The sequence below is a fragment of the Equus caballus genome, chromosome 8 (assembly GCF_041296265.1).
Source record: "Equus caballus isolate H_3958 breed thoroughbred chromosome 8, TB-T2T, whole genome shotgun sequence".
Classification (NCBI taxonomy): Eukaryota; Metazoa; Chordata; class Mammalia; order Perissodactyla; family Equidae; genus Equus; species Equus caballus.
In genome coordinates, this window is record NC_091691.1 from 50174937 (window position 1) to 50196473 (window position 21537).

Genomic DNA, 21537 nt, shown 5'->3' on the forward strand with positions numbered 1-21537 from the left:
GTGCTTCCTTTAGGTGAAAAGGTGAAAGTTGTCAACTTAATAAGGAAAGAAAAAAAATAGTATGCTGAAGTTGCTGAGATCTAAGGTAACTTTTATTACAGTATATTATGTGTTCTATTTTATTATTAGTTATTGCTCTTAATTTCTTACTATGTCTAATTTATTAATTAAAGTTTATCATAGGTATGTATGTATAGGAAAATACATAATATGTATAAGGTTCAGTACTATCCATGGTTTCAGGCATTCACTGGGGGGCTTGGAACCTATTCCCCGCAGATAAGGGGGGACTACTGTATTTAAAGCTTGTTATGTAAAGATGATATATTGAATCTGAAAATACTTGGAAAGAACTAAGTTTGCTATTTAAGATCTGTTAAAGAGACAGTGGAAAAGAACTGCTTTTAGGTGGTTGAACATTCTGATTCCTACTCATTAATTGTCAGATGTTTAAGTGTTATCACTTAACACAACTCCCAGTTTTTTATACACTTTTAAAGGTTGCTAAAACTTACTGGCTTACTATATGAGATTTTTATAGGAGCTTTTGGTATAAAGTTTTTTCAAGAAGAGTAACATATAAATAAACTTGGTCCCTGTTAGAATAAAACATAGTTAATAAAATGTGGGCATTTTATACTGTATTCATAAGTTAGTCTCTACCAGTAGATATCCACCAGTAAGTACAGTGAACTAAAAAGTTTCAAATGAGCAATTAGGAGGGCTAAATATAACACTTAATGGGAGCCTTGTGTAAACCTGACAATAGAATCTGGCCCTAATCAAGTAAGTCTTTTTATGCGTTTGTGAAAGGGTGTTTTCAATATTATGAGCATAAATGATAAAATAGGTTGTCGCTGAGGGACCAGAAGAAAATTCAGAATATTCTTAAATCGATGTAACAAACAAGACCAAATATTATTTGGAGGATATAGGTAAAGTGGCACAAAATCAAAAGGCATTTTATTTTCAGATAGCTGGTGGAGAATAAAGTAATTTAACCTACATTGTAACTTTATTAGTTATAAATGTTTAGTTTACAGACAATAACTAGCAGATAATACAGAGGTAATAAGAAAGTCAGGGTAAAGATAATTACCCTAATTTCTTCTGCTTCAAACGAAGTCATGGGTGAGAGCTTTTATATCAACCTCTAAAATAAAATATCAATAGAGTAATATAAGACAGAAACTAGTGCTATGTTGTACATCCTGGTGAAAATAAAGCCTAGGGATTTTAGGCGGTTCTGAGAGAATTAAGTTTAATCACAATGCAACAATTTACTGGCTGTGTCATCTCAGGCTAAGCTATTACTTAATACTTTTGAGCCCCACTTCCTCATATTTGAGATGATAACAATAATAATACCCATCTGAGTATGTTTTATGAAGGTTACATGAGATGACATATCTAAAATTATGTTCACAACAAATGGTAGCAAATATCCAAAATTATTCAAGAAAAATACAATATATGGGTCTGAAAATATGATTCTTTGAGCCTTGTATAATTTCCATACGATAAGATAAACCCATAATTTTGATGAATTTGGACAAGTGTATACCTTCATTAACCACAAACCCAATCAAGATAAACATTTCCACTCCTCCCAAATTGCTCTTGTGCTCTTTTGGAGTTAGTCACCCAACACTTCCCTAGCCCCTGGCACCTGCTGATTTGCTTTCTGACATTGTAGTTCCAATTTGCCTTTTTTTAGAGTTTCAGATAAATGGAATCCCATACTGTGGACTCTTTTGTGTCTGGCTTCTTCCACTCTGCATAATGTTTTTGTGGTTCATCCATTTTGTGTATCAGTTGTTTATTGCCCTTTATTGCCAAATGGTATTCCCTTTTGTGGGTATACCACCTTTTCCTTTTTCTGCTGGGTTTCACTTTATAAGAGTGTTTCATTTTATAGGAAATGGCTGAACACTTTTTTCCCCAGTGTTTATACCATTTTGCACGCCCATCATCAGTGCACGAAATCCCCAACAGCTCCCTATCCTTGTCAGTCCTCATATGGTTATTTTGATTCTAGTCATTCTGCTGGGTGTGGGGTGGTGTTTCATTATGGTCTCAATTTTACTTTCCTGATGACCAGTGATATTGAGCATATTTTTCATATGCTGAGTAGCCATTCATATATCTTCTTTAGTGAAGTGTCTATTCAAATATTTTGCGTAGGAAGCAAGCCAGATAACCTTGGGTCTGTTGCTCAGCTTGACACCATTTGGCTTACTTTGCCTTCTAGGTGGAGCCCTTTGTAGTCTTCCAGGATGGGGAAGATTTCTACAGAGTGATGTGGAGTAAAGATAAATCTAAAGTTCCATCAATCAAGTAGGAGCTTACCAAATTTTATTGATGCTGATAACAATAATTAAGGACTTTAAATTGTAATTGATGGTATCTGAGGAAGATTAGACACTGATTCTTTTATAATGTTATGTTTGACTAATCAACACAAAATATATACTCGGTGATTCCCTCATAAACACATTCTGCTATAAAGTCTTGTGCATGTTCTACATGAGATCCAGGTGAAATCTAGGTACTGTAACTACCCATAGAAAGTATCAGGATAAAACAGAACTAAGACTGTGAGGAAAATGGAATACACGGCTTACGTTCTCTCCCTCCTTCCTTCCTTCCATATCCCCTGCAGCTCGCCCCCCTGAACTTCTTCCTTTCTCTTTCTCTCCCTCTCTAGCTGTGGTTGAGGAAAATCTATTGGAGCAACTGCAGTGAACTATGACTTTCCCACTTTCTCAAGTGGGATTAACACCATTTTTTTTTGGATAGTTTTATATCCAAAGAAAGTATCTTTCAGTAGACAGTACTGTTTCCTGTGTGTGATAAAACTGACAAATTACACCTGTGCAAAGCACTGTATTGGCCGTGCTATTTCTGTAAAGGCACTAAAGCAAGTTCACGTATTTTCCTGGGAATGTTCAAATGTTAGCGCTGAGTGCTTTCTCCAGTATTCATGCTTACCCAGGTGGATCTCTGCCACAAAAAAAATGTGAGAGGAGATGCAGGCATTGTTTTCAGTTTGATCATGATAACTGTTTTTTGTATCTGGGGGAAAATATATTGTTTAAGTAGAAACTGTTAGCTACTTCTCACCCGGGTTGTTCTTTAGATCACGGTGGGCTCATTTGTGATCGAGAGCAGAGTTGGAGCTAGTTAAAGGAGAACTAATGCTCATTATGCCACAGCTGTGCAGCAAATCAGGGAGAGCTGATGAGATTGTCACACGTGGGAAGCTCTGTCACTGCTGCTGGGGATGGGGGAGTTCCAGGACCACTGGCACGTTCGCAAACTTCTTACAGCAATTAACTGGTCTAAAAATTATACCAACTAAGTCTATCTCAAGAGAAAGATATTCTGTGTTAAAGCACTTTTAACTGAGTCAAGCCCCGTTCTCATACTCTTCTCTAACAAATGATAGTGATCCACTCCTGTGTTTGTTTACTTTATATTAAAAACAAACAATGGGAGAATGAGTGAAAGTATTTTGCCCTTAGCTCCAAGATATGAGATATTAGCTTAGGACCCCACTTATAGACTGATCAAAGCTATGAAGAAAACATGAAAGACAACATGAGAATGAAAACGCAGAAACTTCTATGACATTTTCCACTTTCTTTTCTCAGAAAAATCAAGTCCAAGTTGAAATTACCAGCACAAAAACTAATTTTTGAAAATGGCTTTGGGGGAAAGTTGGTTGTATAATAAATAATTAGAAAAATTTCAGTATCTTATTAAAATAGAACCACAAAAACTTCCAGGTTGAGTATGACTTTAGAAGACAGTGCCTAGAATTTTTTTATTGGAAATTTCATTTTGAATTCTTTTTCCTAAGAATTCAAGGTATATTCCACTTTAGAGAGAAAGTTCTGAGGCATGGTAGATGGCACATATTGACAGCTCTCCTAAAATGTTTTGCTATTAAAGATCTATGGGTTGAAGAAAAGAAGAGAAAAACACTGCCAGAAATTGATGCTATAATGTTGAAGTACGAGCTCATTTTCCTGTGAACTACATCTCCTAGATTTTCAGAGGTTTTCTAAGTTTTCAGTTAAGAAGAGGAATTCTTCTTGTTTATCTTACTTGATATGTCACTCATGTGTCTCAGTTTGGATTTCTTTTACCTTTGGTCCTTGATCCCTGGCTCTGATCTGTTACTTTGCATCTCAATTGGAGAGCAAGACACAGAAGGACAATGGCTGGCTCTTCACTTTCTCATACCAATAATTGGAGTTATATGACATGAATTACAACTTGAGAAGTAATAATTTATTTTATTTTTTTCTTGCTTCTTCATTGCAGTAACATTGGATTATAACATTATATAGCTTTCAGATGTACATCGTAATGTATTTCGAATTCCGCGTAGATTATATCATGTTCACCACCCAAAAACTAATTATCGTCCATCACCACACATGTGAGCCTAATCCCCACTTTGGTCCTACCCCTTCCCCCACTCCCCTTCCTCATTGGTAACCACCAATCCAATCTCCAATGCTATGTGTTTGTTTGTCATTGTTTTTATCTTCTACTTATGAGTGAGATCATAAGGTATTTGACTTTCTCTCTCTGACTTATTTCATTCAGCATAATACCCTCAAGGTCCATCCATGTTGTCACAAACAGCTGAATTTCATCATTTCTTATGGCTGAGTAGTATTCCATTGTGTATATATACCACATCTTCTTTATCCATTTGTCCCTTGATGGGCAGCTAGGTTGCTTCCAAGTCTTGGCTATTGTGAATTAAGCTGCAATGAACATAGGGGTGCGTGTATCTTTATGCATTTGCGTTTTCAAGTTCTTTGAAGAAATACCCAGCAGTGGGACACCTGGATCATATGGTAGATCTATTCTTAATTTTCTGAGGATACTCCATAGTGCTTTCCATAGTGGCTGCACCAGTTTGCACTCCCACCAGCAGTGTACAAGGATTCCCTTCTCTCCACATCCTCTCCAACGAACATTTGTTGTTTCCTGTCTTGTTAATTATAGCCATTCTGACCAGAGTGAGGTGATACCTCATTGTAGTTTTGATTTGCATTTCCCTGATAGCTAATGATGTTGAGCATCTTTTCATACACCTGTTGGCCATCTGTATATCTTCTTTGGAGAAATCTCTGTTCAGATCTTTTGCCCATTTTTTAATTGGGTTGTTGGTTTTTTTGTTGTTGAGACGTATGAGTTCTTTGTATATTTTGGATATTAACCCCTTGTCTGATATATGGTTTGCAAAGGTCTTCTCCCAATTGTTAGGTTGTCTTTTCATTTTGTTGATGGTTTCCTTTGCTGTGCAGAAGATTTTTAGTTTGACATAGTCCCATATGTTCATTTTTTCTTTTGTTTCCCTTGCCTGGTCAGACATGGTACTTGAAATATGCTGCTAAGACTGATGTCAAAGAGCGTACTGCCTATGTTTTCTTCTAGAAGTTTCATGGTTTTGGATCTTACATTCAAGTCGTTAATCCATTTTGAGTTGATTTTTGTGCATGGTGTAAGATAATGTCTACTTTCATTCTTTTGCATGTAGCTGTCCAGTTTTCCCAACATCATTTATTGAAGAGACTCTCCTGTCTCCATCGTATGCTTTTGGCTCCCTTGTCGAATATTAGCTGTCCACAAATGTGTGGGTATATTTCTGGGCTCTCAATTCTGTTCCATTGATCTGTGTGTCTGTTTTTGTGCCAGTACCATGCTGTTTTGGTTACTATGGCTTTGTAGTATATTTTGAAATCAGGGAGTGTGATGCCACCAGCTTTGTTCTTTTTTCTCAGGAATCCTTTGGCTATTCAGGGTCTTTTGTTGTTCCATATAAATTTTAGGATTCTTTGTTCTAGTTTGGTGAGAAATGTTGTTGGAACTTTGATAGAGATTCCGTTGAATCTATAGATTGCATTATGAAGTATGGACATTTTAACTATGTTAATTCTTCTAATCCAAGAGCACAGAATATCTTTCTATTTCTTTGTATCTTCTTCAATTTCTTTCAACAATGTTTTATAGTTTTCTGTGTACAGATCTTTCACCTCTTTGGTTAAGTTTATTCCCAGGTATTTTATTCTTTTTGTTGCAATTGTAAATGGGCTTGTTCTTAATCTCTCTTTCTGCTACTTTGATGTTAGTGTATAGAAACACAACCAATTTTTGTATGTTGATTTTGTATCCTGCAACTTGACTGCATTCATTTATTATTTCTAAACGTTGATTAGTGGATTCTTTAGGGTTTTCTATAGGTAAAATCATGTCATCTGCAAAGAGTGACAGTTTCACTTCTTCTTTTCCGATTTGGATCCCATTTATTTCTTTTTCTTGCCTGATTGCTCTGGCTAGGTCTTCCAATACTGTGTTAAATAAGAGTGGTAACAGTGGGCATCCTTGTCTGGTTCCTGTTCTTAGAGGGATAGCTTTCAGTTTATCTCCGTTGAGAATGATATTTGCTGTGGGTTTGTCATATATGGCCTTTATTATGTTAAAATATTTTCCTTCTATACTAATTTTATTTAGCGTTTTTATCATAAATAGATGCTATATCTTTTCAAATGCTTTCTCTGCATCTATTGAGATGATCATGATATTTGTATTCTTCATTTTGTTAATGTGGTGTATCATGTTGATAGATTTGCAGGTGTTAACCATTGAGAAGTAATAATTTAAAATGCTAACGATTCCTACATTTCTGGCAAATATCAAACTTTTAGACAATGGATGCTATTTGTTGTTTTATCTAGGTTTTGATTTTTTAAATATGCCTTAAAAATTTCAAGTGTTTGTTAGTATTTGTGGGCAAAATAATAGATGTCTGTGATTTACTTCAGAATACTCCACTGTGCCAGCCAAATTCTTGACTCAAATCTATCCTCCTACCTTCCCCTGATTTACTTTCTATGTTGTAAAACTACATTTCCTTGGCTCTCTTGTACTCTGGCTTCCAGGAATCTTTGGTCAGTGGGGTTACTGGTAGAATATTGGAGGGCGAGAAGGATGGGATGCCACCCCAAATCACTCTGCATCTTGTAGCATGTCTAGCTCTGAATGATCTCCTCTGTAGCTCCAAGCCTAACTGAGCAACTCCTACCATGGTCCCAGCAGAGCATCTTCTGATGTTCTAGCTCCTGCCAGAGAGCTCTGCCATCTGTGCTCTGATAATAACATCTTCTCTTATGGTCCCTCCACCCTTAGGACTGGTAGCAGCTTTTAGCTGATGTCAATCTCTGTGTTGATTTGCCATCTCCTTTTAAGCTTCTTAGACCTTCCATAACCTGTAAAACCAATTCACTTATATTTAAAGTCCTTGTGTTTGAAAAAAACTGAAGTGGTTCTTATTTCCTGGATAGACTTTACTGATATATCCGTAAACAAGCAAACAGAAAGGTGGGAGGAACATCTGGTTCTGTGATAGTGGAGTGAGCCCACTCCAGTCTGATCCGCCTGCTGATGGCACTTAGAAACTCAGAACAAAATAAACAAACAACAACGTGAAGGCTCTGAAAAATAAACTGAAGTATGGGATTGTGGAGGGGGAGTCACAATTTGGAGAAGTCAAAAGCTTGGGAAGGGGTTTACAATTTTTTTCCCCCTCTTATAGTTTTACTGCAAGGGCAGGCCCTTCCATGGAGTTGTGCAGTGGCACATGAAACTAAAATTGCCATAAATTCCATCTTTTGGACAGAGGAATCAGAAAAAGGAGTCTGAGTTGGCCAGAGAGTTTGGGGGAAATCCTGTATGAGAGAGAGAGAGTAAGAAAAAAGTTTCCCTATTTCTGCGTATTAACCTGAGATAGTCTCAGACTAACCCCTGAACTATGCACATATGGGACACAACCAAAGAACTAAAGCTGAGGCTTAGGGAGCTTAAGTGAAATTTGAATCACCTGAACAAGTCTCCTGACGAACGCATGCCTGGGACAGACTCAAACCATGTAGCCAAGGTTTAAGGAACAAATGAAAATTTGAATTATCCCTCAAGAAGGCAAAGTAGACCTTAAGTTATGAACCTAACCAAATTGAATGCCTTCTAAAATAGAAACTTCAGCATTCTCCAGAGGACTATAACAGGACCTAGTGCCTATGCAGTATAAAATTCGTAATGTCTAGAATACAACCCAAGATTACTCAAAATGCAAAAAATCAGGAAAATGTGGCCAATTTTCAGGGAAAAGCAGGACACACATACTAACCATGAGATGATCTAATGTTGCGAGTATCAGAAAATGACTTTAAAGCAACTATTACAACTATGCTCCATGAGGTAAAGGAAAGCACACTTGATATCATGTAGTTGTTGTACATAACTGGTATGGGAGCAATGATGATTATCAGGATTATGGTTTTGGATTGTTTCTTTTTTACTGAGGTAAGTTTACAGTTCTGTGTCATTAAGTATATGTACATTGTTGTTCAACAATCACCATTATCCATCTCCAAAACATTTTCATCCACCCAAAGTGAAACTCTGTACTTATTAAACATATGACTCCCATTTCTCCCTTCCCCCATCCTATGAAATTGTAGAAGCCGGTGAAGGTACTTAACTGTCAGAGGAAATGTGAACATAACAGCCTTAGTAGGTGAAAAGTCTGGAATGATGATAAAGGTGCCTTGAACTACAGAGAACTATGATGATAGCTAACAGATCATGAAGTTTTTGTCAATTATATGGATAGGCAGCTAAATTAGAGTGTTTCTCTATTTGTACAATTAAAAAAAAGCTGACAAGTAGAAAGTTGGTGTCAACTATTGCAATCGAAAATTGTGATCTTTCATTCAATTTTCAAATCTGAGTTCACAGACCCAGAGCCAATTGATTGCAGCTGAGCTGGAGACCTCTTGAAGAAGAATCCTGCAATGCTATTAGAAGTACATAAAACAAATATTCCTTTGATCCTTCCTTAAGAGACCTGATGCTGTTTGCCAGGATAACTTTATGATGAGTAAATAGGATTGTTAGTAATGGAATCTGAATTGGCATTGATATGAGGGGAACTAAAACACCATTGTGGCCCTCCAGGTAGACTGCAGGCTTGGCCCAAGTTCATTTCAAAGCATAGTCTACTAGTCTGTGGGCCCATTTGCACTTGTTTCCTCAAATCTTGAATGTATAGTTGGGATAGATACAATTAGCCACTTGCAGGAACTTCTTACTTGTATATGTCTGTCTATGGGGTAACAGCCTTTATAATAGAAAGGGTTAGTTGAAGCCGTTGAAAGTCTCCTCCACTGTCCTGGCCATGATGGTTAATGTGAAGTTCTGGCGAAAGGATTAGTCCTCCAGGTAGAGTGAACAGCTGGTGTAAAGACTCTTAGGTGGGAATAGATCAATATCTTCAAGAGACAGAAATGAAGGCATTGTGCTGGTGGGTTAGGAGAAAAGAAAATAGTAGAAAAAGATAAAGTTGTAGAGGTAGAAGAGTATCATGAGGCAAGGGGCTCTTAGGCCATAACAGATAAGACGTATTTTATTTTAAGTGTTATTTATTAATATGGGAAAGAAGTGCAAGACAGAGGCAGTTAATATGCAAAGGAGGGTAAAGATACAGTCAATCAATATTTAGGAAGGTGGGTAAAATGTAAAAACTCTGGATATTTGTTGGATGTGGGGCATGAATGTGGAGAAAGGTTTTAGGATGATTCTTGGGTTTCTGGTTTGGATGACTATGCATCACAGTAATATTATCTGAAAAAGAAAGAATAGGAGTCAGATCATGTTTGAGGGGGACGGAATAATGAGCAAGATTTGAATGTGCTGTGTTTGAGGGGAATATACCATGTGATATGTGTCTATGTTGGAATATTTGTAAATATAAATATGCAAATGTTTGACTGCAAATATTTGGCTGAAAATAACAGTGATTTAAAGAAGATAGAAGTTATGTCTTCTTACATCAATAAAGTTCAGAGATAAAAGAGTCCAGGGCTGATTTGTGCCTGGGCCTGAATTTATAAAGGTGATTGAATGACAACAGGGAGAGGTCAGTGCCATTGAAAGAAAAGTCTATAGTTCTGCTAGAAATAAGAAGCATGCCATACCATACAGGGCCATATTGGAGAAGCATCAGAGTTGGTCAGGAGGCAGAAGCAGGAGTGAGGGGAAAGTATAGATCACAGCCTTCACTGGGGTTTCTGAATGGAAGGCAAGGCAGGCTGGGGTCACAATTTAGGTTTGGCTATTTGAATAATTCTAGTGGGCTTTGGGGCAGAGGAAATGTCCTTAGTTTTTTGGTACCCAGCCCTGGGTTGATTTGGGGCAAGAGAAATATTGACTTAGTGTGTGAGAGTTAGATAAAGATGGTACTTTGGGATGTGGGCTCAGTATTGTTTGGTTTGCATATAAAATGAGTGTTAGCAGGCAAGTTGTTTATTATCTCTAAGTATTAGCTAACCCTATGAGAGGCAGTCTCTTCGGTCAGCAAGGCCCTCTCAACAAGTCAAAACATTATAAAATAAATAACATGATTAATACAAGGACTGGTAGAATAGTTTCATTATTATTAGTGACTCCTTCTATATTATTAATCATTCATTCTCAACACAGAGACCAATGTCAGGGGCCAACATGGCTTCTTGATCTCCAGATATCACATCTGCATTCTATCTAGTGAGAAGAGGTGAAAATGAGCACATCTCCTCCCTTGAAGGAGGTTCCTGGATGTATCATAAACCAATTTCCTTACATCCCACTGGTGAACATCTGAGGAAGAGTCTATGAAAGAAAGCAGAAGACTTGACCTGGAATAAGTGAGAGCACAAGATCAGGGGCACGGAAGCCAAGCAAGTGGGACTTAAGAAAGGACCGAGGGGTCTACAGTGTATAACGTAGCAGAGAGAGAGAGAAAAGTGTTCTTTGGATAGTCCAAATGAAGGGTGACCACCATCATAGCAGTTTTAAGAGAAAGGTAAGAATGGAATAAAAGGGAAGTGAGAAAACAGACAAGACTACCCTTTCCTGAGGGTTGGCTGAGAAGAGAAAGTAGGAAATTGGATGACAGATAGCATTAAGGGATTTGTATTGTAAATGTTAAGTTGATGATCACTAGTGTGATATACCTATAAAGGATAATACAATTAGAAAAAAATAGAGATTGACTGGTAAATAAAAACAAAAATATTCATTAAATAATAGTTGAATGCTGTTCTTATGGAGGTATTTTGAATTGTATGGTAGCTTATAGTGCACTGGAATAAGCTAAAATAGTGAATGGTTAAGATGCAAGTATTTGGAGACTCACATCTATTTCTGTATGGAAAGTAAACTGCTGGGTTGGTGTAAGCAGAAAAGGAAGGCTGTGTCATTTGTCTTTAATTAGATTGTATAAACAACTACTGTTTTTTCCTAATGAAGTGTTTACATAAATATCAATTTGGTGAGATGTTTTCTTGTACTTTGTATGTTCTCCCAGGGGAAATGTTTAACATGAGATTTTCTTCAGAAAGGTAATGAAAAATGAGTGTGGTATATTATGAAAGAGTGTGAGTACCATTTCTCAATAAAAAGTTTTCAAGGGAAGTTTCCTTAGGAGTATTTTATGGAACTTGTCAGACAATCTCAGTGCCAAGTAGGCAGAATTTAAAGACCATTGAAAGACAAATATTAATGTGACTTGTACTTTCTTGGGCAACCAAATTATTGTTATCCAACTAATGTTTCTTATTCTTTAACAGGAAAAACATACCCTCTCATTTTCCTCCTAATACTCCACAGTGTTCTTGATTATGTCACTGATCTTGCTACAACTGCTGTACTTGACATTTAATAAATCTGATTCTAAATTGGATTGTAGTCAAATTTTGAAGAGGATCAATAGATTCATTTATGCTGACTTTAGCTCTGTTACTGAAACGTGTCTGTACATGCAAAGAATGAGATTACCAGATTTGATTCACAACCTCTTGGCTGTCTCAGAAACAGCAGTACACTTGCAGTATTGTATAACAAATGAAGAATTAAGTTAGGAGCACTGGCCGGACCCGACACTCTCATCTGTGCCTAATCTACAGCAACAAGTAGATGAGATGTTGATTTCTCCTAGAAAACACCCCTGTGTAGATTTCTAAGGCTCAAAAATAAGCCCTCAACCACCAACATTCTCATTAATGGTAATAATAATGATTATGATAGAATTGAATGCCATGTTATTTACCTGATATTTACTTCAAATAGGAAAAACCGTATCAGTAAATTATTCTTTTGAATTTAACTTGAAGCGTTTAACAGAAACTGATTAAGAAAATTGCACGTCTATGGAATCCATTAAGGATTTATTTGCTATTTATTTGAGTACATTACTAGATTCCATTCAGAGTTTATCGAAAGAAGATACTGTACCAATGTATGTTGTTCAGTGGTGGATAAAAATACACACAGGATAGACTTTATTTTCTCAAGTAACTTCTGATCTAGTATAGAGCATGAGGTATAGTACAAGACAGAATAAAAGATTTGCTCTAATAAAAGTCCCCATACTCTACAATGGTTTCACAGAGAAGGTAGCAATTAACTCTGACAGGAGATTGTGGAGATGGCTTATTTTGGGGTGGGGATGTTTGAGCTGTTTCTGAGGGAGAGACTAACGTGCAGTCGGCAGAGAAGGCTGGATGGTTTCTCAAGGATATAATCATAATAAAGGAAATGTAAAAGGAAAGGATGTATCATGCTTGGGAAATGGTCCAGCACAACTAGAGTGGAATGTGGAAGACACGGCAAGGAAGGTTGTAGTCTGAGTATGGAGGCTCTTAAATGCCAAGGCTGAAAGCTTGAATGTAGCATGAGGTCAACATAATGGGAGGGCCAGCATTTTATGCAGGAGAATAAGAATCAACATGATTAATTAGTGACATAAATTAATGTCAAATTGCTCTGAACATTCTCAAAGCTACTAAGTGAGCCCTATGTGAACCCAGTGTTACTGTCGCTGTACTTTTCAGTCCAAATATCTGAAATCAGAATACTAGTTCCTACTCCTGACTCTCCCAGTGATGAGACCTGTGACTTGAGAAGTTATTTCACATCTGAGTCCCAGCTTCCCCACCTGTAGAGTGGGAATAGGAGGTGTTGAGGCTCAAATGAAGTTACAGAAGCAACGTTTGTTTATATCAAAAAGCAGTAAATAGGTATAAATTTATAACCAAAATTCAAGTGTACAAAAAATATAATTTGTTTTGAATTTTTATTATGAATTATCTTACATATACAAAAAGGAATATATTATGTTTATGTATGGTTTAAAGAATAATGATAAAATGACTACCTATGTCCTCCCAATCGGTCTTAAGAAACGGTAACTTGAGGTCCCCAATTACATTCTCTTTGCTCACTTCCAGATAAAAATCATTCCTTTTTTAAAAGTTTCATCACAAAATTTCTATAAATATTTTATAATTTTGTGTTTCTGATCTTTATATAAATTAAACCATATTGTCAGTATTCTTCTGATTTGTTTTTTGAGTATAACATTAAGTTTTTAAGATTTGTCCACATATTTCATTTTACTTTCATTCAATCACTCAAAAAATATTTATTGAGCCCCTTGTGTGCCAGGCCTTTTGTAGGGATCAATAGTGAGTGAAACAGACAGGAAATCCTGCCCTCACTGAACTTATATTCAAGCAGGGGGATGTAATAAATCAATATAATAAATAAATAATTTAGCAAATTAATTAAAAAATGATATGGTAAATATATAGCAGGATAAGGGAAAACAATAATGCTTAGATGGGAGTGTTGTAATTTTAAGTAGAGTGGTCAGAGTAGACAACCCTCTTAGATGAAGAGCTATTTAAGTGAAGACTGAATGAGTTGGAGGGCTCAACCATGAGGGTAATTGGGGAAGAGCATTTGGGGAAGAGAGAACAGCAAGTGCGAAAGCTCCAGGTATCACAGGTATGGCACAGTTGAGGAAGAGTGAGGAGGCCACTGTAATGAAAGCGTAGTAAGTGAAGGCTGAAACTAGTAGAAGATAAAGTCAGAGAGGTAATGGGCCAGATATGTAGAATCTTCTAGACAATTTTAAGGATTGTGGCTTTTATTATCCAAGGGAAATGGAGAACCACTTCAGGATGTTGAGTAAAGAAGGGATGTGATCTGACATAATATTTACGAAACATCAATCTATCTGCTGTAGTGCCACAGGAAGGCAAGTGTGGAAGCAAAACCAAACCAAACCCTAGTTTGGAAGCTATTGCAGAAACTTTTCAGGAAAACAATGGTGGTCAATCTAGGGTGATAGCACTGGAGGTGATGTGAAGAGATGGGCTTGGGTGTATATTTTGGTGACAAATTGAATATTGAATGAGAGAGAAGAAGGGAAGTCAAAGATAAATCTAAAGATTTTGGCTGAACAACTGGGAAAATGGAATGGTCATCAGCTGAGATGGGGAAGAATGGGAGACTTGTAGATTTTTGTAGGATATCAGAAATTTAGTTTTCAATATTTAAATTTGAGATGTCTCTCAGGCACCCAAATGGAAATATCAAATGAGAAGCTATAAATAATACAAGAATCTAGAGTTCAAGACGGAGGTCTCAACTGAACACACAAATTCAGGTAGGTTGACATATTGATGGCATCTAAAGTTATGAGACTGGATGACATCACCAATGAAGAAAAGAAATGATGGCCAAATTCTGAGCCCTGGAGTATTCTAACATTAAGATTTCAGAAGGAAGAGGAGAAAGTACAGAGGAGACTAAAGAGAGACCAGTGAGGTAGGAAGAAAACCAAGAGTGGTATCCTTGAGGCCAAACAAAGAAAGCGCATCGAGGAGGGGAAAATAATCAATGTGTCAGATGCAGCTGACTGGTCAAATAGGGTGAAAACAGAACTGACACTGGATCTAGAAATGTGGACCTCATAGATTACCTTGACAAGAGTGGTTTCGGAGTAGTGGTAGTGGGGAGATGAATATCTGATTACAAAGGATTTGAGAGTGACTAGAAGGAGTATTGGAGGAAGCCAGCATAGGCCAGTCTTTTGGGGGACTTTGCTGCAAAGAGAAGCAGGGAAATGGGGTGTTAGATGGTGGGAGAAGTGGAGTCAGGAGAAGGTTTTTAAGATTAGAAAGTTAATGGCATATTCACGTACTGATGACAATGTTCCAGCAAAGAAAGGGAACTGAGAATATAAGAGAGGAAGACTTGCTTATGTGACATCCATGAGTAGATGAGAGGAAACAGAATCTAGCTTATAAATGAAGAACTAGTTTTACAAAGGTATATGGACAGTTCCTCTATGAAAACAGGAAAGAAGACAGTGGATAGGAGACAGGTGCTGATAGGTGAGTAGACTGGATTAAGAAAATCTGTAGACGCACTCTTCTGATGGCTTCTATTATTTTGGTGAAATAGAAAGGTCATTAACTGAGAGTAGGAATGAAGCAGGAGTATTGATTTGATGATAGAGGAGAAAGTTATCTAAAAGAGTGGAGAGATAATGGATCAAGAAAATATAAAATTCGTGGGCAGCATTAAGTTTATGGTTGTGAATTTAAAATGAAAACCCTGGCATCGTTGTATGCTTTCACCTAGCCATGCTCAGTTCGAGGAGTATTAAGAGACATGTTTTAAAAGAATAATTCTGATCATTGAACTCCTCTTAAAATTCTTCGATGGTTTTCCCACATCCTTAGAATAAAACCCAAATTCCTTGCCAAGGCCCATAACTCTGATATCACTCTCCCCTTATTCACAGTACTCCAGCCTATTGACCTTTTTCTAAATTACTGCATTTCTACGACTTCACCTCATCAATTATGGCTTTGATAAAATGTCAATTCCAAGACAGAACTTCAGTGATCACTCTAGTCACAATAGTCTCTCCCAAATTAATATTTTCTCTCTATATTGTTTCACTTTCTTCATAGCATTTATCAGTATTTGAAACTAATTCAACTCCTTATGGGATTTTTAAAAATCGCCTTTCTCTAGTTCAAATATAATGAGAACATGGGTTGGGTCTGTATTGTTCTCTCTGAATCTCCAGTAACCCTCACCTAAAGTATGCAGGTAATCAATAAGTATTGGTTGAATGAATGATTGTACCTGGACATAAACTGGTGAAATGTCAGAACAATAAGGATAAAGAAAATTCCTTAATATGTCCAGGACAGAAAAAAAATAAAAAAGATTTTTCATGAAAGAATAAAACTGGACCCTTATCTTGCATCATATATAAAAACCAACTCAAAATAGATTAAATACTTAAATGTAATACCTGAAACTGTATAACTCCTAGGAGAAAATATAGGGAAAAAGCTCCTTGACATTGGTTTTGGCGCTGATTCTTTGGATACGACATCAAAAGCACAGACAACAAAAGCAAAAACAAACAAGCAGGACTACATCAAACTAAAAACATTCTGCCCAGCAAGGGAAACCATCAACAAAATCAAGAGGCAACCTACAGAATAGAGAAAATACTTGTAAACCATATACCTTATAAGGAGTTAATATCAAAATTGTATAAGGGATTTATACAACTCAATAGCAAAAAACTTCAAATAACCTAATTTAAAAATGGGCAAAGAGGGGGGCCATCCCCATGGCTGAGTGGTTAAGTTCACGGGCTCTGCCTTGGTGGCCTGGGGTTTCACCGGTTCGGATCCCAGGCACAGACATGGCACTGCTTGACAGGCCATGCTGAGGCGGCATCCCACACAACACAACCAGAGGCACTCACAACTAGAATATACAACTATGTACTGGGGGGCTTTGAGGAGAATAATAATAATAAAAAAGATTGGCAACAGATGTTAGTTCAGGTGCCAATCTTTAAAAAAAAATGGGCAAAGAACCTGAATAGACATTTTTCCAAAGAAGACATACAAATGGCCAACAGATATATGAAAAGATACTCAATGTCACTAATCATCAGGGAAATGCAAGTCAAAACCACAATGAGATATTACCTCACACCTGTTAAAATGGCTATCATCAAAAACACAAGACATAACAAATGTTGGTGAGGACATGGAGAAAGAGAACACTTGTACACTGTTAGCAGGAACGTAAATTGGTACAGCCATTAGGGAAAACAATATGGAGGTTTCTCAAAAAATTAAAAATAGAACTACTATATGATCCAGAAATCTCACTTCTGGGTATATATCCAAAGGAAATGAAATCAGTATCTTGAAGAGATTATCTGCACTCCCCTGTTCACAGCAACACTGTTCACAATAGCCAAGATATGGAGGCAACCTAAGCATCTGTCTATGGATGAATGGATAAAGAAAATGGGATTATATATATTTATGTGCGGAATATTAGTCAGCCCTAAAAATGAAGGAAATCCTGCCATTCGTGACAACTTGGATAGACCTGGAGGGCATTATGCTAAGTGAAATAAGAGAAATAGAAAGAAGAATTTTTTTTAATATTGACTCAGGGCAGTAGAGATGACAGTACTTTTCCAGTTCAAAATGAGTATATCTTGAGGTTGACCTGGGGATTTATTCCTCATTGTTCATCTACTAAAACGTTTTATAATGACATATGTGCCTGTCACTGTGCTAGCTGTAGGCGATAGACACAGCAGTGAGAGTAGTTTTTCCCTGCCATCCTAGAGTTCAGAGTCAATCTTAAAGGTTTAATTTAAATTGTCTTTTTCCTGCTGTCCAGCATGATTTTACTGTTTTATTAGTTGTGTGCCTGGGGAAAACAAATATTTGCAAAAGCAAAACATAGTTTGGAAAGTAAATCTTTCCCCCCAAATCTGAAAGTGAATTCCAGAGAATACTGAGTGCTTCTGTTTTTTCTAGGGGTATCTAAATTTTCTCCATTGTCTTTAAAAAAGGTTGACACTCTGTGTGTATGTGTGTGTGTGTGTGCGCATGTCCTCCCATATGCTCATCCCATCTGTGTGCATTTGTATGTCCATTTCTTATATATAAAATTTTAATATAAGCACAACTGTTCAGGGATGAGTCAGTAAATAAGCTTAACCAAACTGAGCACTTTCTCATCTTGGCTTCTCTTTCTCTCTGTGGGGTATATCACAATGTGCTTCCAGGCTTGCAGTGGGGAAGAAGATGCTTTTTCCTAGGTTCTTCCCTATTGAATCAAGCTGAGAGGTGATTCACTCACTTGAAACTGATGACCTTTGGGGTAGGTGACTGATGAAGATTCCTATAAAGCTCCTTATGGCTATTCTACAAAAGACTTGTCCTGGGAATACTCCTGTGTAGGGGAATTGCTTGATAATTCCCAGATGTAGTCTTTTTTTTAATCCTCCGTAGAACTTATCAGATTTGACCAACTTTTCTTGAGTATTCATTAAGTGCCAGGGACTATATTAAGTATTGTATACTTTTTCTCACTTAGTACCCACAACAATACTATGAGGTAGGTACTATCATTGCCCTCAATCAGAGATGAGAAAATTCAGGTTCTTTGCTGTAATTTGGCTAAGTTGGTGCAGCCAGTAAATGGGGGAACCAGGACAATAACACAGAATTTTCTTTGAGGTAACAGTGGTTCATAACATTGCATAAATTTCAAGTGTACATCATTATATTTCGACTTCTGTATAGACTACATCATGCTCACGACCAAAAGTCTAGTTGCCATCCATCACTGTACAAATGTCTTCCTTTACCTCTTTTACTCTCCCCCCATCTTCCTTCCCCTCTGGTAACCACCAGTCTGTTCTCCCTATCTATGTGTTTGTTTATCTTATACATATGAGTTAAATAATATGGTATTTGTCTTTCTCCATATGACTTATCTCTCTTAGCATAACACCCTCAAGGTTCATCCTTTTTGTCACAAATGACAAGATTTCATCTTTTTTATGGCTGAATAGTGTTCTACTGTACATAAATACCACTTCTCCTTTACCCATTCATCTATTGATGGGCTCTTAGGTTGTTTCCATGTCTTGGCAATTGTGAATAATGCTGCAATTAATGTAGGGATGTACATATATTTTTGAATTAGTGTTTTCATTAGAAGATATATTTGATTAGACTTAAAAATTTTGATGAATTAAAGTACTGTCTCCCCAATTATCCTCAACTCTTTATCTTCCATCTTCATATACTCTCTGTTTTCTTTTTCTTTTTTTATTGCTGTTATTTACTTGCAAATACTACAGTAATGATGAGAACTGCTTGCTCAGGAGCCTGATGAATTAAGTGACAGCTCTAAATATGACACAGAAGAATATTTAAAGTTACTATCTAATAAGAGAGCCATAATGATCTATTAAAACTTACTAACTAGATTTAAAAATCTGTCTTATGAACCTTGAATCAAATAAAATAAACAGGCAGTAATGATTCATATTTCAAGTAGTTTGCTTATAGATGGTCTTGAAAAAGGCCACGTGGTAGAATGAGAAGAGAATTGGAATAAGAATCAGGAGTCTTGGATTTGAATTCATTTCAGCAAACAACTAACCTAAAAGTGAGTTTTCTTTTGAGACCTGATTTTCAAAACTTGTAGGTCACTTCCTTCTCCAATATAAATTTCTATGACTTGGGAACATCATTAGTTCACTTAGAGTTTCTCAGAGAGACCAATGTGATTTCATATATGATTTTCTTTATAATGATATGTAATGATATATAAAAATCAAATTAGACTATGTGTTACATTAATTCAGGTTTTCGAAAGGCAGACTGTGCTGTGAAGAGATTGAAATTGTAGATTTCATGTTGTTGCTGACTAAATTCATCTATAGGCTTCAATCTTGAGAAGTTTTCAAGTAGGTAATGGGTGAAAAATTAGTGGTGGTGGAGGTGATGCTACTTGTTAATTCCAAAGACAGCTCAGTTTCCGTGATCTGAAACAGAGCAACTGCTTATCCACCATATTGCAGCAGATGAATGAAGGACTCCTGGTGGAGCATCCGTGTGTTTCTCTGGAGTTGGTAGTAGAAGAGCACACTGATGGAAGAACATTAGTGGGTTTTCATATGCTCTCCCTTCCAATTAAGCGGAAGATGAGGACTAGAGGATGTGTGTGGGATATGCAAACATGTAGGAGAGGAAATAATGCAGATGTCAGAACCCAGAATAGAAAATATATTCAAATCCTACACGTTAGGAAAGATAAAAATACATTAATACATAAATGTTGCTTCTATTTTTGATACTATCATTTTAATTCAGTTTTACACAAATAGAAGAGGAAATTTTGTTTCTGGGATCTTAACTCAGAATGGTATTCTGCTGGGTTTAAAAAAAGTTTCCTTAAATCATATGACTTAGTGTGATGAATATAGCCTGAAATAAAAATGAGTTATTGGATGAAGTCTGAATAGGACACACTGTGCTCAAATTTTATCATCTCACCAGTGGTGTAAATATTGTGAACTAAAGCCAGGAACATATGGCTTAAAACTCAATAATGCAGGCAATGAAGCAAAATATCCCTGTATCTATGTGCTACCCAAAATTAGAACTTATATTTCCTATCCCTCCCTGAAGAGAATGTATTTCTGATAACTTTTATGAAATTTATGAAGAAATAGGGCTTATTTTTAGTGATTTTTATTTGCAGCTTATATGCACACACCTATTTGTGAAGGAAGCACATCTAGTAATGCAGAGGCAAAAGGGATGTGCCCTTCCTCACCGTTCTTTTCAATGAAAGATATTGCTGGAGCAAAAGCAAATCTTGTATCAGAAATCTAATAGAAAATAATTGCCCATTTCTTATGAGTTATTTTGACATCTACTCTCATATGTTGGAAATATACATTCTTATCCTCTTCTATAATTGGATAACACATACAAAAGATTTGAATAGGCAATTCACAGAGAAAAAGCAGGTTTTTATGTTATTTATATCAGTATAGTTGCAAAGCTAAACAAAATTTAGGTACTTTTAAATATAAAAGTTTAAAATTTCCATTTTTTTAGAGGAAGAAACTGGCTCTGTAGTACTCAAGAGTCAAAGTGAGTTAAAAATTCCTTTTAGCATAAAATCGTGTTTTTGTAGTCAAGCAAAACCAAAAGAAACTAGTATTTATTTGCTGTAATTAAAAAAAATTACTTTGTAATGACTGTTTTGTAACATTCTTTCCTTAAAGATACTGCCTATGAGTACTCTATTAACTTAACCACTTTTACATTTAAGTGTATCTATGAACAAAGGTGAAACCCATAGGCCAGAGAGAATTATATAAATGTGCTATAAATCTGTGTCCATTTGCAACACCAGTCCCGACACACATTCCCTCCTTCCTGCTTTTCAGCTTTGTAGTACTCTTAGCCACACTTTTATCTCTTCTAATTCTTTTTCCTTCCTCTCCTGATTCCTTTTGTCTTTTTCTGTCTTTTCTCTTTGTTTTATGCTTTCAACTCACCTCTTAACCCTCATTGCTTTTTATTTCCCACATCTCTCCTGTTCTTATTTTTTCTTGTTTAAAAACATCCCCTCTTAAGCTTGTTTTCTATTTTATTTCTTTTTCTATCTAGTCTCACCAATTCTTCCTCGACTTACTTTCTCACTTTTCCCCTTCTCTTATTGCCCTTCTCTCTCTTATCTTCTGGTCTGAATAGTATGAGGAAA